The 20,759-nt window shown below is 33.0% G+C and overlaps 1 long non-coding RNA gene across 1 annotated transcript; it reads left to right on the top strand.

The window, feature by feature from the left end:
* The first annotated feature begins 978 nt into the window (after window positions 1-978).
* LOC143043627 (uncharacterized) lies at window positions 979-11,745 on the top strand. The gene is made up of 5 exons (XR_012968513.1): window positions 979-1,104; window positions 7,240-7,392; window positions 8,754-8,897; window positions 9,935-10,075; window positions 11,623-11,745. It is a non-coding gene; the product is annotated as an uncharacterized LOC143043627 (long non-coding RNA).
* Window positions 11,746-20,759: the final 9,014 nt, after the last annotated feature.

Genomic DNA, 20,759 nt, shown 5'->3' on the forward strand with positions numbered 1-20,759 from the left:
CCCAAATCACCCAAATAGCATGTTTGGCTATAAAAATTGCTGTTTCTCACATAAATAGACCATGCAGGGTTCTTTTTTTTAGAGATGTTATTTCTAACATTGTATTTGGATGCTCTATTGATACTATTTCCATAAATAAACTTCAAAAAAGTATATTTTGTATCGAAATTTTACAATTTTCTGAGTTTTTTGTTGTTGTCACGTGACATTGGACTGATTATCACGTGATCAAAGATTATATATTTTTTTACAAACCTGCCATTAATATTACTGAAAAACTATTTTCTATAATAAGTCTTAGTTGATAAGCCTACTAACAGTAATAAGAAAGTTATTATTGATTGAAATTTGATCGTTCTTCAGCGGCAAAAATAGTGCAATTTTTGCCGAATGGAAAAGAGTTAATGTAGGTGTCAGAAAGTTGATTCCTATGTAGAATATTTGCATTTAAAAATGAATAGCACTCTTTATATAATTATAATGTTCTATTTGTTTTATGAATTGTTGTCTGTATTTGACCTTGTGTATAAGTTGATAAATTATTATATTAACCTTTTTTTTACCTGCGGCCATTCAGTTGGGAGAATTCAAGTATCTAGATAGCTGTGGATTCATTTATTTTTGTGGGTTCCAATTTTCGTGGAAAGAGAAAAACCTGCATATTCGTGGATATTAAATTCGTGGTTTTTGACAAAGTTTACATGCATTTTTTTAAGAAAATTTGCATTGCGTTGAACATTTAAATTCGTGTTGTCCCTGTACCCATGAAATCCACGAAAATTGGTATCCGACGAATATTACTGAATCAACAGTATAAGAAGATGAGGTGTGAATACCAAAAAGACCACTCTCCATTCAGGTTACAACCTAAGAATAACCCCTAATAGATCAAAATACCGTCTTCAATACGGAGCCTAAGCTCACATTGAACAGCAAGCTATAAAATCAATTGAGTATCTGTTTTTGTTATAGATCAAAATTGTGAGCCTGGTTACACTAAGTGTAGGGATGGTGTTCACTGTTTCATGTCTCAATGGCTCTGTGATCGTGCAGGATCATATGATTGTCCGGACCACAGTGATGAAGACCCAGAGTTCTGTGAACGTAAGTAAATTATAGTTACAAGTTACACTTCCATTGGAATTTGTTTTTAGCCATTGCGTTGTCAGTTTATTTTCTATCTCTGAGTTTGACTGTACCTCTGGTATCTTTTGTCTCTCTCTTAGAACTTCCATTCAAACTTTCAATAGAATATATATCAAACGAACGCATTGATATTGATATTGAAGTTATTCGGTATTTTAATATTCTAGAAAAGAACAAAAAAGTATGCTGTAGAGCTACAAGCTTTCATTATGGTGATTTCACTATCAGAAGTACATGCTCAAAACAGTATAAGGATTTCAAAAAAGGATCTACGGTCGCCGTTTGGAATCATGATTGAATTTGGTGGTCGTGCGACCTCGTGCAATTCTATATTTATTAATCCTTATGTTTGTCTGTAAAGCCGATAAACGATAGCTTACGTATATATTCAAATTCAAAATATACATTCAAGACAAACATATGAATGTAAATGTTTACCCTTGAGGAATTCACATGAAATACTGCTTTCCAAGTCAGCAGACATAATTTAGGAGTAGTAAGAGTATAGATTGATCGGGTAGAAATCATAATTATATGTCTTAGTATGATGACTGGTGTACCTTCGGATTATTTCATTGTAAACTAGCACTTAAGTACAGCTATTTGTAAGATCCAGGCAGGGGGTGATTCATGTATGTCTCAGAACTGCTTTATTCCTTTATATAATAGGCAGCTAAGAATGAAATAAAGTTTGCAAGCTATTTTTTATTTTAGTTTTTTTGAACGGTTGGTATGGAAACATGCAGCCATTTTTTTTTCAGGAATTTATGATGAATTTAGACATGAAAATTGGAAAATGTATACTTTTTGGTTGCAGCAATTTTATGATAATGACAATTTCAAAATTTTTTTTTTTTAAATCAACATATCATTTAGCATTTTTTGAAGTTTATATTTTGATGTTGAGGTTGTGAAATATTTTTTTTATTAAGGCTAAAATGGTATTTAAGAAAGTGCAAAAATCTGTATTTTGACATTTTCTAAAAATTGCTTAAATATCATATTTTAAATCAAGAAAAAATTTACATTGGGCAGACAAGTTAATTATAAACTATAATTGCATCTTAAGTTCATATATTGAATTGTTAAAAACAGAAAAAAAAGTCTAGGTATTTTTGTATTTTTTTTGGTTACCATAGCAACCGAAAAGGTTAAAATTAATAAAAATGACAAAAACAATACTTGTTTATTATCAAGATTTTTGCTATTTTTTTAATATTAATGTAATTTAACAGTCAATATCATTTTTTTGAAAATGTTAAAAAATATAATAGCTTTAATTTGAATGGCTGAAGGACCATAGCAACATAAAGAAAAGCCCTAGCAACCGATCTGAAATTGCTGAATTAATTCAGAATCAGCATCAAATACATGGTTTTTCTAGGTATTGGATGCATATAAGGGCGTTTTTCAATAAACGCGTGACTTTGACACCTAACAAAAGGAAGGAAAATCAACTTGTCTAAAATTTTAATTCAAGAATTATTTTGAATACCTCTATTATGGACCTGTTTGTAAACTTAAAGTGCAAATTTAGATACTCTTCAAAATGATATTATATTCATAATTAGTGTACTGAAACCATTTGACCACTACGAACTGCTTCTAAAAACATATCTTATTGCAATTTTAAATGTCTCCTATAGACATTCCAGATTGTTTACTTTATATACTAGAAAGATCTCATTTTTTTCTGAATTGGAGAACCATTTGTTATCGATAAAGATCAGACAGTACTTCACGTATGAAGGTTCAACTTATGTTACGTAGTGGACGTTTTGATGCGTTTCGTAGTTGACAAGACCGTTTTGTAGCGGACAAAAAGTTTCGTAGTTAACATCAACCCTATTCTATGTTAATAAAAACATACTAAAAATTACATGAAACTAATCCTTGTTATTTGTTTTGCACGAATATCATTGAAAAAAAAGAGTAAAAAAGACTACATGGTAGTGGTAGTGTCCACTACGAAACGTTTTTCTCCCACACTTGTTTCGTAGGTGACCGTTTCGTAAGGGACACATTGACATGTTTTATTTCTTCCCCACAATCCCTGTATTACAGTAGTATCAAGACTGATTTTATTCACCAAAGCATGTATTAAGCTGTACACTGATATTTTTTTCATAATTTTAAAACCGGACACAGGAGTAGATTTGACCCGTTTCTTAGTGGACATTGACAAAACATACGGTATCACTCTGGTCCATTTCATGTGTTCATTTTTCTTACCAACAATTTAACTGCCGTTATAAAAGCATCACTTCTTTTGTAAGACCCTAATGTTTATATCTCTTGCAAACAAAATAACATTGATTTTATTAAACTGTTTATTAGCAAATTTTAAGGACTTCGTTTCGTAGTGGATATTTTTTTTGTCAGGGACACACCATTTGAAATTAAAAATCCCATGTTCAAAGCTGTTCATTAAAATATGTTGGCTCTAAACATACTTTTGAATTATTAAAGAACTTATATTAAGTAATAATAACACTTATTTCTACATTTTTAACGATATTTTAGAGTATAGATGTTGAAGAGGCGGTCTAGGGACATCCCATTTTGGTTGTTTTGGACCTTCAGGAATCAATACCTTATAAATCTCTCTAAAATTGCTTAAAAATGTTAAATCTAATTCAAGGTACTGACTGCACAAAAAATTACTTGTAAAGATCAAACACATTTTTTTTAAAGTGGCTGGGACAAGAAATCACGTTTTTATCAAAAAAAACCCCATAAATAGTGGAGTTTCAATTCTATACTCAACAGTTAAATAGTTAACACTAGATCTGCCTTTGGTTTCCATGGGATACAAACCATTATGTACCTTATAATATCTGTTTTGCAGCACTTTAAATGGACTTCTTTCGACCATATTCAAAAAGCAATTATATTTCTCTATATTTACAACTCATATCCCTTGATTTCATGAAAGGATCATTTGGTTATTGTAATAAAAATGTATGGCATAGGAATTTTAGATGGAGAGACAAGGTTATTTAATAATGAAAGACTGCTGAATTTGGTGGTTCCTAAAAAATTTGTATTCCTGGATTTTTCTCAATATCTCAAAATTTAAATTGCATTTTGGTCTAGAAACGTAAAAGTAAATGCATGTGGTATGCTCACCGTGTACAAAAACTACAATTCAGGCTACGGTATCGATGTTCAGATCTCGGAAGCGACTAGGGAGAGAAAGATCAATGTTACAAATTAAAAAGAGGGGATCATACAAACTCTAAAAGGAGTTAGACATGTTACGTCGACAGAGTAACTGTTATCTGTGTTTAATGCATCGCAGCAATGCCAATTAACGCTCTTAAAAAATATCACCATTGGAAAAAGAAAACAATCGATAAGATTACAGATCCCATGTATATTCTAACATCTTAAAAATCAAATACTTCGAAAACATTCGATAGTGAGATAAATCAGAAAGATATGATTTTAATGTTATATCTAGCATCGCCATAAAAGCGGAAGGTTTGTCATGCAAGAAAACCCACCTTTTGTCTTTATTTAAATGCCCTGTACCAAGTCAGGAAAATGGCCATTATTATATTATAGTTCATTTATTTGTGTGTTACATTTTAATATTGTGTTAATGTTGTGACGTAGTGCTCCTCTTATATTTGATGTGTTTTCCTCAGTTTCAGTTTGTAATCGATTTATGAATTTCAAACAGCGGTATACTACTGTTGCCTTTATTTCTGTTGATCATTGATCAAGGAATTCTAGATAAAGACCGTAAAACCAATGTACTGTCGATTTCAGTTGTTCTTCCTCAAAATCCAGTTTTTTTTATGTCAGGAGCATACAAATGTAAATTAAGTCCGTATACTCCAAACATGTTTAAGCGTAACGTATTAATTAAGGTAGATAAACTATATAGAAAGCTGAAATATTCACGATTGTTATATATTCTACTACTCTTATGTACTAATAGTTTAATTTTGGATGTAACGCGTCTTCTGATTGGCTGACGTCGTTTTGCTTATCATATCATAGACACAATTTTGTCATATGACCATGACGTCATCAACGTTTTTTCATGATTTACGCCGGTTTAAAATAGAATTTAGAATTAAATTATAAGAAATAAGTATGCGTGTTGTTCAGTGTGCACCACATTTGATAAGTTATTTCTTCATAGACAGAAAAAATATTTCAGTCATTCCTTAAATATTTGCCTTTTTGTCTTGTTCTTTTTCTTTTTTTTCAGCCATGACGTGTTTGTTTCTTTTTTCGATATGTGAATTATGTGTCTGTTTTACAACAGAAATATTTATTACAATCGTCGACGTTACATAGCTTATTCGTTTGACAAGATTTCCTCCCAAACTGTCAAGATTTTAACATCTGTTGCTTTCTATATGTAAGTCCTCCTCACCATCCAAACAATTTAATATAATATTTTCCGTAAAGTTGATACTATCATTATACCAGTGTATAAATCAGACATCTAAATATAAGACATCCATTTAGAGAGTGCAATTTGATACATACACAAAAAAAAACCCAACAAAGTTCTATGAAAGAGCACACTCATTATTAAACTACTAAAGTTCTAATAATAAAATGTGTGTTTAATTATTCAAAAGTTAAACTACGAACTAGATGAAAGTTACTAGATGAAAGAGAACGGTGTTTTAAGTTATGACGACATTAGTTTACCGATATTCGAATATCATAAACCGATATGGAAAAGCACGGTTAGCCCGGACGTTATACTATTACCCTTCTAGAGCATCTGATATCACACCTTGTTTTTGGTGGGGTTAGAGTTGCTTATTCTTAAGTGTTCTATGTTGTGTCATGTGTTCTATTATTTGTCTGTTTGTCTTCTTTAATTTTTGGCTAGGCGTTGTAAGTTTATTTTCGATATATGAGTTTGACCTCCCTCTGGTATCTTTCGTCCCTCTTTTACTAACATAAGGTTTGTAGTGTTTCTGGTGGATTGCAGGTCTATGAATAAGACTCTTTTACTTGAAAGACACGAATGGAACTTTCTTTCATTTCTTTAAAATTGATCAAGTTTAACAAGTAATTGTTAAAAAAACTGAAACTGTTAGCTAAGTCATGATAGTTTGACCACAACTAGATGGTTTTGAGAGTTTTATTGTGGACCTTTCTTGATTTTAATTCAAATGGTGTTTTTCTATTTTCGTAAAAGTATTTGATGCCGGTTATTCTCAGTGGCGGAACAGGGTTTTTGATAGAGGGTTAATCGCATAATGATGTATATATCCTACAGAGAGGATCAATTCGTAATAAATTTTAAACGATTTAATGTTAAAATATCTTATAAAACGTGTAAAAATACAGATTGTCGTACAACAAACGACAATGACAATCAAAACCAAGGAGTAAACAAAGACTCACAAAACCAAAGGACATTTACATCAACACTTATAAATAATAAATAAAAAACAACACGAACTCCACTATAAACCCGGAGTTAAATCAGGTTCTCCGGAAGGGTAAGCATTTCCTGCACCGTATACGGCACCCGTCGTGTTGTCTCTTTGTTGAGTTTGGTAATGATGGAAGGTTATTATGACTGAGGAGGAATATCAGACATGATTTATGACACACTTTTGTCATAATGGCCAATCAGCTCATAATAACGTAAAAGTTTTTGAGTGATGACCATAATTTGATTGATTCATAGCCCTGTCTTAGCAACTTTTGAGAAAGCAATATTCCTCGTTCAACAAAATCAACGTACTTTGAGCTAGCTCTAGAGTAACGTAAAATGACAAAGAAATGATTGAAAGGAGGTAACGGGTTGTTAAAAATATTGAGAAATATATTTGTATAAATGTCTATGCATCCGAAATGATTAAGTAAATTCATCTTAATTCATAACGAACACTTAAAACCAAATTATATTCGTTTTATTGTAAAGTTATATAGAATATCAATTTTCGAGTGAAAAATGATCAAATTGTATGTGACTGTCATACAAATGAGAGGGTTAGCCAGCTGTAAAACCATGCTTTCTCCATCATTTTCTACATAAGAATTTTCCTCGCAGTTCGGTATTTTTGTTGTTTTACTTTTTTATATTAGTATTTGTAAAACTAATTACAGAACAAAGTTGTCCTGAATTTGATGGTTGGGATGGCTGGAATGGTTGGAGGAAATGTCGGGACGGAAAACAATGTTTCAACGCACATAGCTTATGTGATGGGGTCCCTGCGTATTGTAAAGATGAAAGTGACCTGGACCCAGATTTTTGTAAAAGTATGTATAATTTAATCTATCCTGATTTCCTTAGTAAAGGACTGCTGCCCTCAAGGAAGCTATTAAACCAGGAGTTCCAAATGGTGAAGTTTGATTTCAGCCCTTCGTATTTTACGCCATTACGAGTTAGTTGACCGTTATGGAACTACCATTTCCCGGATGATATCGGATATGTTCCGTACTACCGAATTAGACTATTAACCGGATTTGTAATAACATAAGCAAATTGACGGGTGCCCCATGTTGAGCAGAATCAGCTTACCCGTTTGAAGCACCTGAGATCTCCTAGATTTTGGTGGGGTTCGTGTTGCTTAGTCTTTAGTATTTTATGCTGTGTCTTCTGTATTATTATTTGTCTGTGTGTCTTTTTATTTTTAGCAATGGCGCTGTCAGTTTATTTTCAATTGTTGAGTGTGACTGTCCCTCTGGTATCTTTCGTCCCTCTTTTTTTTTAAAGATAAATGCCATTAAGAATTCCACTTTCCTTTACTGCAAAGCGCATGAATATAAAAAAAGATGTGGTATGATACCCAATGAAACAAATCTTCACAAGAGATCAAATGACACAGACGTTAATATCTATAGGTCGTCGTACGACCTTCAACAATGAGAAATGACGATGTAAACCAATTTATTAATTTATTCAATATATTACTTTGATAACAGACCAGACATGCAGTGAAGGCTATATTAAATGTCGTGATGGTAATGAATGCTTTCCTTAATCTATCTCTTTTATTACTTTGATAACACACCAGTCATGCGGTGAAGGCTATATTAAATGTCGTGATGGTAATGAATGCTTTCCTTAATCTGTCCCTTCTACTACTTTGATAACAGACCAGACATGCGGGGAAGGCTGTATTAAATGTCGTGATGGTGATGAATGCTTTCCTTAATATGTCTCTTACATTACTTTGAAAACAGACCAGACATGCGGGGAAGGCTGTATTAAATGTCGTGATGTTAATGAATGCTTTCCTTAATCGGTCTCTTCTATTACTTTGATAACAGACCAGACATGCGGGGAAGGCTATATTAAATGTCGTGATGGTAATGAATGCTTTCCTTAATCTGTCTCTTCTATTACTTTGATAACAGACCAGATATGCAGTGAAGACTGTATTAAATGTCGTGATGATAATGAATGCTTTCCTTAATTTGTCTCTTCTATTACTTTGAAAACAGACCAGACATGCGGGGAAGGCTATATTAAATGTCGTATGGTGATGAATGCTTTCCTTAATATGTCTCTTTCATTACTTTGAAAACAGACCAGACATGCGGGGAAGGCTGTATTAAATGTCGTGATGGTAATGAATGCTTTCCTTAATCTGTCTCTTACATTACTTTGAAAACAGACCAGACGTGCGGGCAAGGCTATATGAAATGTCGTGATGGTAATGAATGCTTTCCTTTGTGGGGATTATGCGATGGTGGAAGTAGAAGGGGTACCATGTTTAACTGTAACGATTGGAGTGATGAAGATCCGGCATTCTGTAGGGGTATGTTCTTTCTGTCTTTTTTATTTTCTTAATTATCTGATTTAGGTAACAAATAACGGAAACATTAGAATACCGCTGTTCAACGTCGTTTTTCAGCAGCCATTTTGATGAAATGTCTGAATAAATGTAAATCTGTATACGACTCAGACGTTCCGAAAATCTCGAAATCTAGGTTAAAGATCAAAAAATAAACTCATCATAGATACCAGGATTAAAATTATATATATACGCCGGACGCGCGTTTCGTCTACAAAAGATTCATCAGTGACGCTCGAATCAAAAATAAAAGCACATCCTTTTACAGCGCAATTCGTCTTCTCGTGGTAATCAAAAGATGACAACTTGTTTACTTTTCAAGTGCTGCTAGCTGCCACATTATTATTTTTTTAACAAAAGAATTGTGCAATTGAAAAAGAAATCTGTTATTTTTCTCGTTTTTGTATCCCTCAAGATGGGGAGGTACATACACAATGAAAGAACAAAGTATGGTAATGTAAATACAACTACCATTGACTACTACTGAATAAGAAAGATGCAATGGAATACAACAAAACTACATTCAGGCTTTCCATACACTGGGAATCAATTATTTGATTAATAATTTGATAAATATTTAGATACACATGAAAACATTTCGGAATACTTGTTATGTGAATCTGTTTTTTTTCTATATTGTGAACAAATGCTTTTGATTAATCACGCGTGGTCTATTTTTTACGGCATGCGACATTATTAATTAATTAAACTAGACTTGAAAGTTTCTTTGTCTAATAAGCAAGTACACATAATTGACATAAAACTAGAACTGTGGTGTTCAAACGAATCTGGATCTCAAGGAAATTTTCAATTGGTGAAAAGCCTCGGTCGACACATTCGATATGAGCTAGTTATGGTTCAGAACTTTACCATACGGATTTGCTGAGGAGTACCAAATATATATATGGTTTATATATAAAAAAAAATAAAGTGAGATGCAAGTTAAGTTTAGTTGCATTAAGGGTCTTCCTAAATTTTGATTGCTGTATTTATCTTTTTAGTACACGAGTGTGCCAACGACTATGTGAAATGTCGAGACGGTATCCAGTGTATTAATCGCAAGCATCTGTGTGACGGAACCAAGTGGTATTCTAAAATTGATTGTGCTGATAACAGTGATGAGGATCCTGAGTTTTGTAAATGTAATAAATTTCTATATTACTTCATAAATTAAAATTCGCTTTCCGAAAGTAAAAACGAGTAAATTGCAGACTTATGAAGAGTATTGAAATCTTTGTTTACATTAGGCATTGTTCAAAGTACCAATGAATAAACTTTCATTAAAGAAATAACGCATTGAATTTTAAATTACTATAAAAGCATATACATGTCTGATTATGAAATAATTCATGGAAGCCATACACTTGTTGTAAATTTACACATTGCCAGGGCCGTCATATGCGTTAATTTTATCCCTCGCTAACCATGCTAACTCTCAGGATAAAATTCGAATATCACGGCCCAGGTCATGTGTTAATTTCCAACAATTGTATGCCTTCCATGAATTATTTCAATTTTTATAGGAAAAATACGGTCATTTAAAAACTGAAGCGAAGGTGGGAATGCCGTATGTGCTGCTGTTCGTTTTTACTCCCTGTTAGACAAAGCTTAAACTTTCTAATAAATCTAGCTGTAGCTTGCAGGAATTACTTCGTAAATAACCGATAGAAAAAAATCAACTTTATTCTTTTAATTCTTAAACCGAACATTTGTTATTTTTAATCTTAATGTTTTTCTCGTAATTTATGATCAAATCCTAAGATGGCATTTCGTATCTAAGGAGCAGCCATGTTGACTTGCTGAAATTTGTAAACATGCGAATAAAACATTAGAATAAATAAAAAAACAACACCTACTTCAAAGAATCATTTTAATGTAATAGTATACGAATTTCAATGGTAACAGAAAAACCTCCAGCTTCAGCATTTTCATATGTATGACGTCATATTTTGAAATGACTTAAATGCACCAAAAGCAATCTTGAACTTTAGCGGAATTTTATTCTTTTTTGATTTGTAGATTTCGAATTTTTTTCTTTTATGCATTCAAATAAGAATTAAAGTTTTTGTAGTCTAATTTCAATTTATCGGTAAAGCGTTGGTAAATAGTCTCGGACACATGTGGATTTACGTGGGACGTATATTGTAACATCCGTTATTATGTCTCTCTGAGTCTGCGCTAAGTATAGATATATCGAGAATTCTGTCACGATGTTGTTTACAAATGCGAAAGAAGCACGTCATATCAGAATATCTCATTCAACACACAGCTTGTTTACATTTTAATAAAATTTTGATGAGGTTAATCAAAATGTTAAAAATAATGATGCAACTTTAGGAAAACCTTAAATCAGCAACGTTGCACTTAGACTCAGTAGTTAAGGACAAATATTGTCATAATTGAAATCAAGTAAATAAAATCTTTAAAAATGATAATGGATATAGGAAGATTTGGTGTGAGTGCCAATGACACAACTCTCCATCCAAATAACAATTAATAAAAGTAAACCATTATAGGTCAATGTACGGCCTTCAACACGGAGCATTGGCTCACACCAAACAACAAGCTATGAAGGGCCCCAAAATTACAAGTGTAAAACCATTCAAACGAAAACCTTAAATTAGCAACGTCGCACTTGGCCTCAGTAATTCAAGAAACTGTTGTTACAATTACAAACGTTTCATTACAGTACATGCATGTGCTTCGGGGCACTCTAAATGTAGGGATGGTATTCATTGTTTCCCCGATGTGTCCCTTTGTGATGGACGGAGGCACGTTTGTCCAGATGGAAGCGATAAAAATGAAGATTTCTGCAAAGGTATGAGTTTTGTACATTAGTCTTACAAGTTTGATTTTAAAGCACAACAATTGCCGAAAACAAAACATAAAAGATAGGAGAGACAAAACAGATGTTTAAAATAGCAAAACCAATCATGTTTCAGAAATATTAAAGAGACCACAGAAACCTATGTTCAACATGAAAATAAACGAAAAAACAAATAATAAAAGTCGTCTATACTTCACTGTTAATGGCCTTTGTATGTTTCTTATGACAAAAATACATTGCATTCTGTACGAAAAGAAGGGAAGATAATCTTTAGCAATGCTCGATACCAGATATTTAGAAGGGTAAAACATAATACAAACGTAAAAGAGTGGATATAACAAAAAAAAAGACAAAACGTTATGCCAAATACCAGCACGGAATTCAAGACAAAACGTTATGCCAAATACCAGCAGGGAATACAAGCTTTGCGAGAAGGAGAATAATTTCTGTTTTACAATATTACCAAGTCAGGAATATAACAGTTCTGTCCGTTCGTTTTATGATGTGTTTTGTCATTTGATTTTGCCATGTGATTATGTGATTATGGACTTTCCGATTGGATTTTCCTTTGAGTTCAGTATTTTTGTGATCTTACTTTTTCATATTTTATAACAACTTATTTATTAAAGAAATATACGTATGTCATGCTAACTAACTAACAATTCACAAAGTTATAATGAATAGTTGCATTTTATTGTTCGATCTAACGACAACGATTGTATTCTTTTATGCCGATCATTTGCACTCATTTATTTAGTAAAGGATCTAACTCAGGATAACAATTCTTTGTCGATACACATCGATCATGTTGTTGTTTCATTTAGTTAAAACTCTCTTACACAAGTTACAGCACTATGATTGTACTTATCGTTATTTCATTTAGTTAAACCCCTCTTTGACAGGTTACAGCACTATGATTGTACTTATCGTTATCTCATTTATTTAAACCCCTCTTACACAGGTTACACCACTATAATTGTACTTATCGTTATTTCATTTTGGTTAACCCTCTTACACAGGTTACAACACTATGATTCTACTTATAGTTATTTCATTTAGTTAAACCCTCTTACACATGTTACACCACAATGATTGTACTTATCGTTATTTAATTTAGTTAAACCCCTCTTTCACAGGTTACACCACTATGATTGTATTTATCGTTATTAAATATCGTTAAAACCCTCTTACACATGTTACACCACTATGATTGTACTTATCGTTATTTCATTTAGTTAAACCCTCTTTCACAGGTTACACCACTATGATTGTACTTATCGTTATATCATTCAGTTAAAACCCTCTTACACAGGTTACACCACTATGATTGTACTTATCGTTATATCATTTAGTTAAACCACTCTTTCACAGGTTACACCACTATGATTGTACTTATCGTTATATCATTTAGTTAAAACCCTCTTACACAGGTTACACCACTATGATTGTACTTATCGTTATATCATTTAGTTAAACCCCTCTTACACAGGTTACACCACTATGCTTGTACTTATCGTTATTTCATTTAGTTAAACCCTGTTTCACAGGTTACACCACTATGATTGTATTTATCGTTATTAAATATCGTTAAAATAATCAATTTTCCTACACATCATTTCCATACTATGTTTTTTTTAAAGAAAGCTTATCATTTTCTTTAATCAGAATATTTCTTTCATTGTAGAGAGAAGTTGTGCATCTGGCTTCACTAAATGTAGAGATGGTATCCATTGTTTTCCTTACGCATCTTTGTGTGATGGACAGGAAGTTTATTGTGCGGATGGCAGTGATGAGGATGATGAATTTTGCAAAGGTAAATAAAAAGTAAATGTAAATATCACCACAACAATGTTAAATCTGCAAATTTTCTTTTTTGTTCTTCTCTCGCCAGGATTCAACAGTAAAATCACAAAAAAACTGAGCTCCGAGGAAAATACAAAACAGGAAAGTCCCTTTTCAAATGTCAAAATCAAAAGCTGAAACACATCAAACGAATTGACAACAACTGTCATATTCCTGGTACTGATTTAACATTATACGATCTGATCAGGGGATAAAATAAAACGTTTTTCAGGTGACATGATACAAATTACAATTTTTTTAATCTCTATTATATCATTTATTTCAGCTGCTTGGTTCAAATAGTAAGAACGACACGAGGACGGTTGTAAAGTAAAAGCCTAAGGAAGGATCGTTTCGTGAAATAAAGAAATACACATGTGAATTATGATTGCAATTTAATCGTTGTTGTGGTTCTAAGTTATCCACATAGTGGTTTGATGTCAAAATCAAAAGCTCAAACAAATTAAACGAATGGTCATAGTCCTGAATTGGTACAGGATTTTTTTATGAAGAAAATGGTAGATTGAGCATAATTGTAAAGCAAGCTAAACTTCCCACGTTATTACCGGTGACCTCAACATTGTTAATAACACTTCTCTACGAAATGTGTTATCGAAAGGTTCGAAATATCGTGAGCCTAAATCCATCAATTGGAAAAACAACTGTTAAATTTTGATGGATTCAGTTGAGGATTATGCCAGGCAATGGGTTAAGCGCGAGAAAGAAGACGTAGACACTCTGTCCGAATGGATTAAGGTAGTGAGGTCGTTGATACAAATCAGAATTAAGAAACTGAATGTGTCTATCAATGGCCATGCTACGTCAATCTTTAAAGACCCAAATGTCGCAAAACACCTATCCTACCTCCATGACAAATATGTTGTTGTCCCCGCAGATAAAGCCCCAAACAACATCGTTTTTGTATGTAAAACTCATTACATTAACTGCTTGATAAACGAATTAGGTATTGACAATTCACTTGGAAACTCAACATATACCCTCACGACTCTTACCAAAGAGGTAATCCTGGATAATTATAGGTCTGTTCTCAGTTCCTTTTGAATTTCAACCAAAGATGAAGAACTGGATCTGCCATCACTGTATTGGATACCTAAACTACATAAGTGTCCTTACAAACAACGGTATATTGCTGGGTCTTCCAAGTGCTCCACGAAACCTCTTTCTAAATTATTAACATCTATTTTATCAGCAATCAAAGACGGGATTCAAAGTTATTGTGAAACTGCCTATTTTAGAGGGGGCTTGAATCAGATGTGGATACTTAAAAATTCCAAAGATCTTTTAGAGTACATACAATCTAACTCTCTTTCATCATGTAACAGTATTAAAACATTTGACTTTTCTACTCTGTACACTAGTATTCCACATTCCAAACTAAAAGACAAATTGAAAGATTTGGTATTGCTTTGCTTCGTAAAAAAGAATGGCCAACGTAGATACAAGTATCTTGTCTTAGGGAGGGATAAATCCTACTCTGTAAAGGATCACTCTGATTCGATCAAAAAATTCTCTTAAACTGATATTATCAAGATGCTTGATTTCTTGATTGACAACATATTTGTTAAGTTCAGAGGACGTGTTTTTCAAAAGACTGTCGGCATTCCAATGGAAACAAACTGTGCCCCTGTACTTGCCGACTTGTTTCTTTATTATTATGAGGCTGACTTCATGCAGGAACTTCTTAGGAAGAAAGATAAGAAGTTAGCAATATCTTTTAACTTTACTTTTCGCTATATAGATGATGTTCTTTACAAAATTTGGTGACTATGTGGAACGCATCTATCCAATCGAGCAAGAGATAAAGGATACTACAGATACAGTTAAGTCGGCCTCATATCTTGACTTACATCTAGAAATTGACAATGAGGGTCGGTTGAAAACAAAACTTACAAGGAAGCTATTAAACCAAGAGTTCCAAATGGTGAAGTTGAAATCATCCCTTCGTAAATTTTACGGACGCCATCACGAGTTGGTTGACCGTTATGGAAAACCGTTTCACAAATGATATCGGATATGTTCCTTACGCCGTATCTATAATCCCCTTCCCTTTCATGAATGTAACCTACCGAATTAGACTATTTACCGGATTTGTTATCACATAAGCAACACGACGGGTGCCGCATGTGGAGCAGGATCTGCTTACCCTTCTGGAGCACCTGAGATCACCCCTAGTTTTTTGGTGGGGTTCGTGTTGTTTATTCTTTAGATTTCTATGTTGTGTCGTGTGTGCTGTTGTTTGTTTGTCTTTTTCATTTTTAGCCATGGCGTTGTCAGTTAGTTTTGAATTTATGAGTTTGACTGTCCCTTTGGTATCTTTCGTCCCTCTCTTGAATGACAGTCGCATAAATTTCCATCATATTGAAAACGATACTAACCATCTTAAACCTATATAACAAGTAAAAATGTAACAAATGGGGATACAGCGATCAAAATTGTGTTTATGTAGCATAGGAACACAAAGAGCGCATTCTAAGATGTCCGTTTAATATTAGGAGACCATCATCATGTCCTTTGACTTTTTCGTTCTATAGTTACAATTTCCTTAAAATCAACAGCATGTTCACAAAAAGTAAACATCCAACAACTTTACCAGCAATTTTACTAAAAACAAAAAGCAATGCAGCATACATTTCGGGGATAATTGATTTTATTTTCAAAAAGAGTAGGATTAATATGCCTTTATTTGCACCAAAAGATAGTGCAAATTGATAAGTCACCATATATATATATATTCTTATATTTTCGGGGATATTATATTATTATAACTTATTCAAGGAAATTTGGATAATTTAGCACTGTAGATCTATATTTATTTGTGGGGTGAATTTGTTATTGATTTCATGTGTATATTCAAACCATGATATGACTTAAGATGTTAATAAAGTTTATACACATAATTTTGTCTTTGAAGTTGTGTAAATTTAGTGCTGTGTTACTGTTAATTGTTGTCCCATTATGTATACATACTTTTTGAAGGTTTTTATTGGTGGTTTGTTATAATCTGTAAAAGAGGAACTAAAGATACCAAAGGGACAGTCAAACTCATAAATATAAAACAAACTGACAACGCCATAGCTAAAAATGAAAAAAGTCAAACAAACAACAGCACACAAGACACAACATAGAAAACTAAAGAATAAACAAGACGAACCCCACCAAAAAACTAGGGGCGATGTAATTGTCTCCTGGTATAAAAATATATTTGCGCGACACATGGCGCTAACGGGAGTTGTAAGTATGTAAACATTTCCCCGCCCTAGGCGACACATTGCGCTAACGGGAGTTGTAAGTATGTAAAGATATTCCCGCCCTAGGCGACACATGGCGCTAACGGGAGTTGTAAGTATGTAAAGATATTCCCGCCCTAGGCGACATATGGCGCTAACGGGAGTTGTACATTGTAAGTATGTAAAGATATTCCCGCCCTAGGCGACACATGGCGCTAGCGTGAGTTGTAAGTATGTAAAGATATTCCTGCCCTAGGCGACACATGGCGCTAACGGGAGTTGTAAGTATGTAAAGATGCATATAATTTCCTGTTGGTATGGGAATGAAACAAATCCTTATAGATGCAATGTTTTCTCAGTTCTGATGTAACTCTCTTGATAGTTACACTCAAATATAATATCACAATTCACAAAGTCCCCAATGAATTTGAGCATTATGGATCCATATCTACTCTCTAATAATGAAATGTTAGTATATGTGATAAAAGGGGTATCTATGTGTAAACCAAAGCATAGTCCAAATACATCATACTGGCACAAAACAGAATTCACTTTCAAATGATTGATATTTAATACAATAGAATAAATTCAATAACAAAACATTTGCCCCTTGAGAAACACTCAGCATAATTAAGAATTTAGGAGTTCTTGTAGAGCAAGTCAAATTGCAACCTGTGGTGTGAGGAAGAACCTGCCTGCCCTAGGCGTCTCATCTGCAGACGGGGTGTGCACGGTCTTCATAGAGGATAGCCCATGTGGTACTCTTACAAGTAGTAAGTAGCAGGGTCTATCAATCTGGCGCTGTATTTCATAAAGTGTTCCCCGAAATGCTTGGGGAAACACTGCCCTGACGAGGTTTAAATATCCAAGTCTGGACATTGAGTTCCAAGCACGAGAAAAACGATCCCCGCGAAAAAGTGACCGGACAACTATAGTTATATATAGTATCTAAAAATAGAAATAGGGAAATTTACGATGACCCATAAACGTTACAGTAACACCACTTAATAATGTGAGCATTTCTCAGAAACAGTGCATTTAACAATATAATACTGTTTATAACTTGACTTCATATTTTCAAATAAATTGATACAGTTTGGTATCAGACCAAGCATAACATATATACTAAGGATGATACCAAATTCTTATAATTGCCCATGAACAAAATATTATTAATAATTCTCTAAAAATGATTCGAAAGTTTTTCTATTTTCAATTATTTCAAAACAAAAGTCTAGTTAATTGTTAAAAATAGCCTTCTTATTACCTGTACTAGCTTTATATGTTTATGCATCATAAACAACTTAAAGATAACAAAATGAAAGCAAGGGTGTAAAAATATAATTTGTATAGCAAATACATGAAGATTATTTGCTGTGGCTTTCATAAATTTTCTATGACCACGTGTTGTGGACTTTGTCATGATCTTCTTCAATGATTAATGTAGATATTAAACCCTAATTATCTTTACAACAAATGCCCTTAAATCACTTAATTAAAGTTGAATATCATATAAATGTTCCAGACTATATGAGTATTTGGACCGTACGCGTAAGGTCCGGACCGTATACATATACTCGTGCGGTCCGACCATACGCGTGCAGTCGGACCGTTTGAGTATACGCGTATGGTCCAGTACGGGATAACCATACATATTTATCACAATCTTTTTTTTTTAAGTTTTACAAATTGTTATTATTACAACTAGATTGACAAACGAACAATTGAAATTAAATAGTTTTTTAATTGTATATCTGAATCCTATATATTTTGGGACTCTCGCCCAAGTTGACGGTTGCTTCCACAACTAACGTAATATTTTTTACATTTAAATGTTTGCAGCTTATATGCATCTTCCTTTGCATTTGAATTTCTTTGTAAAGTTGCTAAATATTCGAAAACAGTTGTTCTCTCACATTATGTTTACTTCCGATATTTTCAATTTCAGTGATTTTATTCAATTAATGTTAACTATTAATGATCGACATGCTTTATACAAGAGATAAACAGATTTAACTAGCGTGAGTTTGTTAACATAGTTAAAATATAAAGTTTTTATTTCAATTTCAATTTCAATTGGACTTTTTTTATATCAATTTGAAAGTTACGTTTTTTTCATCTGTTATATGCATTTATATTTAATTAACTTCACCAACTTCTTATTATTAGTCAGACCTTACGCGTACGGTCCGACCGTATGAGTATTTTGAAAAAGTACGCATACAGTCCAAATTTCTCATACGGTTTGGAACATAAACACTACAAATAGTCACATCAACGATCAAAAATGAAAATGAATATAATTTAGTCGAATTGCCTCAATGTTTCGATCGACCATCATTAGGGTCAAGACTTGGTCAACTAAAAAATTCAAACTGAAACAGGTGAATAACATTTCCCGGAAAATAAAGATATTAAATACTGTTATGATCTGTAGTGGACAAAAACATGTCAAACTATCAATCGATTACTATTTACTGAACAATTTCCCTGTTTTGTTCAGCAAAACTAACCTTTCAGGGATATCCTGTCAGATGTTTTTTTTTTTAAATTGTATTGATATAACAGCATAAAGTGTCATAAATACTTGCATTTGCATACCTGAGATGTTTAATGACCGAAAGGGACCAACAAAGAAAAGCCAAATCCAGATAAGTTAAATTTAGCTTGAGGGAGTTGGTAACCTCAATTACTTTTAAGTTTTATAAAGTTTTATTTTCGTTTCCGAAAGTAATGAGACGGTCATGCATGTGAGACGTTTAGTTAGCAATCAAGCTAGGTTTAATCAACCATTTTCTACATAAATGCCTAGTTAATGATATGACAGATATTATCCCTTCGTTTGATGTGTTTGAGCTTTTAATTTTGACATTTGATTATAAACTTTCCGTTTCTAATTTTACTCTGAGTTCAGTATTTTTGTTACTTTACTGTTTTTGATACTGCTAGTCACTGATAGCTAGGTGGTCAGTGTTTGATAATAACGTCATTTCTTGCATACACTTCTTATATTCACCAATTGTGGATTATAAAATGTTTTAAGAAAACGAAAATATCACTTGATAAATGAAGCACTTTTCTGGATATACTTTTATCAGAGACCATCAATCAAGACACCATAAAATTGAAGACAAGATTTTATGAATACTTGAGGAGCTTAAGTCTTAAAGGACACGAAAAAAGAATAATGAAGGTTTATCAGGTATTTGATCAGAGAGGACTTTGAAGTATAAAATATATACACCCGAAACTTCGCCTGATTTCCTTTTTTAACAATATTCATGTTATTAAACCCAAACTTTTGCTAAGGGCAAGATGCACAACTGTGTGTTTGAGATTTTTTAATAACACCGAATTGTTTTCCTTAAAATTGTTACTGGTTGTATTCTTACAACAACGGATCCACAGTAATAATTTCCTATGACGATACCCAATCGGGTCTTATTATTTAATGTTGCTGTTTTTTCTTTGGTCTTTTAAATATCGAACCACATTAATTGCTATTCTTTTTTGTCAATTTTTCTCTAAACCTTATATTTTACTCCCATAATGCTGTGTTCGGTAGACTCAATCGAGACCCTCGTAATTCTGTGTTCGGTAGACCAAATCGAGACCCTCGTAATTCTGTAGTCGGTAGACCCAATCGAGACCCTCGTAATTCTGTGTTCGGTAGACTCAATCGAGACCCTCGTAATTCTGTAGTCGGTAGACCCAATCGAGAACCTCGTAATTTTACCCTTGAGAAAAGAATGATTTCGATTATCTAAAATATTTAGATAAATAGGTAAAAAATAAGAAGATGTGGTATGATGGCCAACTCTCCACCAGACACCAAATTGCCATACTTCATCGTAGCTTATTTAATGATCAAAATTATGTACTTAATATTTAAATGATAATGGTACATCA

The sequence above is a fragment of the Mytilus galloprovincialis genome, chromosome 8 (assembly GCF_965363235.1).
Source record: "Mytilus galloprovincialis chromosome 8, xbMytGall1.hap1.1, whole genome shotgun sequence".
Classification (NCBI taxonomy): Eukaryota; Metazoa; Mollusca; class Bivalvia; order Mytilida; family Mytilidae; genus Mytilus; species Mytilus galloprovincialis.